Consider the following 5,745-nt stretch of genomic DNA (forward strand, 5'->3'; position numbering starts at 1 on the left):
GAAGACAATAGGGTGGCGGTTCAGTGGTGAGTTTCAGAAACATCAAATCCCTAATTTTCTGATTGTAATAGGGATTTGTTATGGGGAGATGTCTTGTATAAATATGGAGGAGTTTTTCATTCTGTAAAGCAAGTCTGAAGTACCCGATGCATGTTATAGTTTTAGGTTTTGGGTTTATTTCAATGTTCGTTATGTTCTAAAATCTCTTCTAGGACAGAGATGAAACCCTTTAATAATTAGAAATCTCTTATTTGATTTCACTTGTTCTTATTCATGGAATTTTATTGATAAGCATGTCTTAACTTCTGAATTTTGTTAATTTTCTTTTACTTGTATGTCAAGCATCCTAGGTAGTTTGGTTAATTCTTTGTCAAAATTCAAGCCTATGTGAACTAATTTTAGTTCAATATTTGATTACTTGTGCCGTAGAAAGACAAGTAATGCTAGGGATTGACATATTAGTTGAGGTTAAGTCATATATGTGTACAAGTGATTATATCACATCTTCAAGGTAGCTTGAGGCTAGCATCTCTATAGATCCTTGGTTAATGGAGAATAGTATATCAAATTAGGGATTTTATGCGTTTTGGGTCGGATTCAAAGCCTTAGTTTATCGTTCATTACTTTCTAATTTTGTTGTTCTAGTATAATCATCAATATCTAGTCTTTTGACTACCCATTTTGATTTAAATTGGTGCTATTAAAACCTTAGAATTTAGCGTCACATAGTTCCAGCTCCCCATAGGATCGACCCGTATTTGCCATTGTCTGCGTTATAGACATCGTGCGCTTGCGGTATTTTATAGTAGGTTTCTAAGCCTACCATATATACAGCTTCACAGTTATGTTTTCAATATAGCACGACTTGAAAGATATGTTAGGAATGAAACAGTTCAAGTCAATATCTGTAGGATCAGAATTTCGCGACAACGATACGCTTGCGAAATTCTTAACAACGCATTACAAAAATGTCGCAGAGCACTTTGAGAAACGACACAATAGGTGATATTAGCTTAAACATAAGAAAAATATAATAACTTTGCGAAGATTAGAAGATCTGCGAAATTAACATTTGTAAGCTTGCGATATCATCGCAAGCCAGATCCGAAATTAGGGGAAATCTTAGCTATATATGAGCCGTCATCCACTAGGTAGCATCCAATATAAAGAGAAAGGTATGAGAGAGAAAAGGGAGGGGTATTATTATTATCTTCTTATTCTTCCCCAAAAACCAAAGAGAGAGAGAGCTCCAAATACTCATTAATGGAGTCTCAATGTAATTCATATGTAATTCAATGATCATAGTGAAACCTAACCCCGTGGATGTAGATCAAATTAATCGAACCACGTAAATCTTGTGTCTTATTTTCTATTTTCATTATCTTTATCTTTATTTTCATATCAAATAAGTTTAGATATAGAAATTATAGCCATGATAGTACAAGGGGTGTGTTGTAGGATTTCCTGCAACTACATTTTTGGCGCTAGAAGGAGGGGGGAGTAAAGGATTTATCCCTCCTGTAACTTGTTGGATCAAGAAATTTTCATGAAGATTAGCTATTGTTCATATTTTTCTAGATATACAAAGTTTAGGTTCAAAAATGGAAATTTTATGGAAGAAATCACACTTTCAGGGAGTAAACATCATCAACAATTCAAAGACATGAAAAGAGGGAGAGAAAAAATTAGTTGTTGTGGTGAAATTTAAGGAAAAAAAATGGAAGTTTCACTGGAAGATTTTCATGTACAGGAGAAGAAGGCAAATGTGAAAGAAGTTAAGGAAGGACGAAGAAAAGATAAGAGGCAGATGCTGTAATTTCTGTCACAAACAGAAATTCGCACAGATGGTTTATGGTTAAGCGAACAACAAATAGGTCACGGGTTCGAATTCGCAGAGACACATATTTTTCATTTTCTTCTCATTTGCATGGGAGAATAAAAGAATAGGGAAAAAAGTTATGCGTTAATTTCGCAGAGAGGTTCTTGCAAAATTGGTCCAGAGAGCAGTATGTGCGTTCGTGGTCGCAAGTTCGAATTCGCCTGCGAACATAGTTTTCTTCTTTTTTACAGAGAGCGAAGAAATGAATGATTTAGAAATATTGTTTCATTATTTCGCAAACAAGAGGCAGCACAATTGGTCATCTGCGAAGTTAATGAGTTCATGGTCGTGCGATCAAGTCCCAACACCTGCGTATTTTTTTCGCACAGATATTTCTTTGATTATTTCGCACAGAAGAGAGTTGATGATAATTTCGCAGAGATATTTCGCAAAGAAGAAGCTTGCACAGTTGGTCAGGAGGCATGAATGCAAGCAGCAGGTCGCGAGATCAATTCTTGCTTCTCGCATGATTATTTTTGTTACGCGAAATTTATACAAAATTGCCTCTCACACAGTTGGAATTTGATTACTTCGCAAGAACTCTGATTATTTCGCAAGAGAGGCTTAGCACAGTTGGTATGGTGTGAGAATAAGCAAGTAGCAAGTCGCGGGTTCAATTCTTGCCTCTCGCATCTATTTTTGCTAAGCGACATTTATACTTCATGCAACGTATTTTTCGCGCGAGATTGACAACAACAGCGAATCACATAAAAGCTAAGTACCACTTTCCTTGAACATTTTACTTTTACAGAAAATAAAAGATTTTTGATTTGATTTACAAAAAGCGATTCAATCGCACGATTACAAAGATTTCAAGATTTCAAAGATTGTAAAGATTACTAAGATTTTAAGAATACAAAGACTTCAAAATTACGGAGATTTCGAGATTTCAAAATTACAGAAAACTGAGAAAATTCAATTTATATGTTTCTCTAGAATATTTCTTTTGCAGAGAATAAAAAGATTTTTGATTTGATTTGCAAAACGCGATAGAATCGCAGAATTACAAAGATTTCACAACTACAAAGATTTCAGAGTTACCATGTATTAGAATTCCTCTTGAATATTTACTTTGATTCAAATGATATGATATTATGAGAATGAAAGAATGAATGAAAGAGATGACAGAAATGAAAGAATGAATGAAAGAGATGACAGAAATGAAAATATGAATAAGAGAATAAAGAAACGCGAACATTTCGCAGAAACAAAGAGACGCGAAAATTTCGCAGAAACAAAAAGAGAAAGGGGCGAACCTTTATGGCGTACACCCTAGTTCGCGAATACAATTTCGCAAGAGGCAAATGTAAGACCTAAAGTACGTCATATAAGGGGGTACCTGTTGCATGGCTCAGGGAAAGGCTACACCGCCACCGGAACCTGAGTCATGGAGATTTGGGGTCAATAAAGCCCATCCGGGAGAGGCACCTTGGATTCTCAGCTTAAGCTTATGACTTAGGTTATGCGACTAAGGTAATAAGGACTCTCCCAAGGAGTGCAGAATCTGATCAAGGCGCCGAGGTACACGGTTGAGTCAAGAGTTCCAGGGGCGTCTGGAGCGTACCTTGCCATTCTTGAAAAGTCTTGGCTTATACTGCACTAGGCCCGAAGAAAACCCCACTTAGGGTGCAGTCTCGTAACCATAAGCCCTATAGGTAAAAGGGACAAGAGGCTGCGAAAAAAACTGGTTGTTGTTAAGACCGGATGGGAGGAGCTAACCTTGTATGGTAGAAGTAGGCCTCCTTGAAGGGGCAACCATGGGGGAGATAAGGGCGGCACCCTCCATTAGGGAGATGATAAGTGTCTTAAGACGCAAATGTCATGAGGCTTTTTACTCACAAGGGTATTAAGGCTTATCATATTTGTGCGACAATCCTGAAGAGGCAATAATACTAGAGAAAAATATAAGACGAGATCAATGGGTCAGTACATGAAAGTGTAAGGACGTCCTGCGATTTCGTCGCAAGACGGCAATGTCATGGGGCTTTATTTTCGTAAGAATATTTAGGCCTGTCATATTTCCGCAACAATCCCGAATAGGCAATAATACAAAAGAAAAAGTTAAGGCAAGATCAATGGGTTTTTGCATGAAAGTGCAAAGACGTCCTGCGATTTTGTCGCAATGACAAGAGGTGGAAAAATAAGACCTTTAACTAGGAAGGCAAAATAAGACCACAGAAGAGGGTACGCAAATAAACTTGAGAAGATGATTATATGTAAGTAAATAAGCTTGCGAATATGTATATGGAAATGAAACTGAGGCAGTGAAAATGTCGCAGACTTGATACTATGATCATACTGTTATGAGATACTAATAGTGCAGGAAAAAGGAAAGATGAAACACAAGTAAGAACTTGTGAGGAACAATAACTACACGAAGAGGAATGCATACACAAAAGAAAAAGCCAGAGGAATGGAGAATGGAGGCAATTTAAAGCTACATCAATTTTAGCGTGCAAAATGAGCTAAGTAACACAAACATTAGCTATACATTGCAATAGATAAGCATTCTCATCATACAAGCATCATACTCGCATCATAATCCACCAGCATCACAAGCACTTCCTTCTCATCCTCTACAGACTCATGACCACCACCAGTTCATCCATTTCTCCTAACTGGTACCACACAACATTGTCAATGTGTCACCCCTTCAACTGCCTTCTACCAAATCACCACAGCTTGAACCACTCTAATCTCTCAATCATCATCATTCCTTCCCTTCAATGTTCTTCTACTTAGCTTAACAATGTCAGTTCCACCATTTCCAGTGCCACTAGTTCAGCTGCTTAACCACTTACAGATTCAACTCCTTGGCGATAAACACCACCATCTTCTCATCCATGTACTGCAACATCACCAGTTACTCAGATGTAGCTCCTGCAACCATCAGTTCCTTGTATCACCAAATCAGTTGTTTTAAATGCAATAACTTTCGTCGAAATGCCAAACCATGAATCGATATCATCTCCTGCTCTATTTGAGCTGTAACTGCACCATCAACATATCCCTGTAGCTCAGTTCCATTTGAACATCAACAACACACAGCTACAACAGCACCAAAACTCCACTTCCCAGTTGTATGCTTCGACAATTTCATTCCTTAACTGCATCTGCACTTTAACTCTTGCCTGAAATCATCAGCAGCAACAGACTCAACAACCCCAAATTCCATTTCTTCAATACCAACATCTGCAAAACTTTGTAACTCAGCTTCTAGCCTCAGTTCAGTTAACCAAAGACTATTGTCTCACTGATCCATTCAGTCCATACCCATTACATCTGCAACTGCCAAACTGCTCAATCCCCATCTATTTTCTTATTTTACTAGCAAGAACAAATTACTAGTACCGTTTCAGCACCAAACCCAATTTTAATCTTCATTGCAACAGCTGAAACAATATCACTTCAAGTCCTGCCAATTCCAACCACCTGAACCAACTACCATCACCAACCACAGCTCTTGACCTGCATACTGGAATTCGAACTAAACCCATGTCCAGTTTCATCTCTTCTTCATCAGCAGCAACCCTTGGCAGCATCACATCTCCATCTGAGCTGCAATCACATGTAAACCTAACATTCATCTATTCTCCAGTGCAATCCACAGATCCATATCCATACCAATTTCCTCCATCACTTCAGCTCGAATTTAAAACCCATATCTCAACTTCTTCACCTGAGTTCAATTTCTCTTCATGGCCACCATCATCTCAAACTCCCACCAGATTCACAGCTAATTCAGTCTAGCTCAACTGCAAACCAAAACTTCAGAACCAACAAGTCTTCCTCCATCTCAAAAGCAAATTCATCTTCTTCATTCTGTGAATCAACACAAACCCATCAGTTAATTCTTCATACACTCT

This window comes from Papaver somniferum, chromosome 5 (assembly GCF_003573695.1).
Source record: "Papaver somniferum cultivar HN1 chromosome 5, ASM357369v1, whole genome shotgun sequence".
Classification (NCBI taxonomy): Eukaryota; Viridiplantae; Streptophyta; class Magnoliopsida; order Ranunculales; family Papaveraceae; genus Papaver; species Papaver somniferum.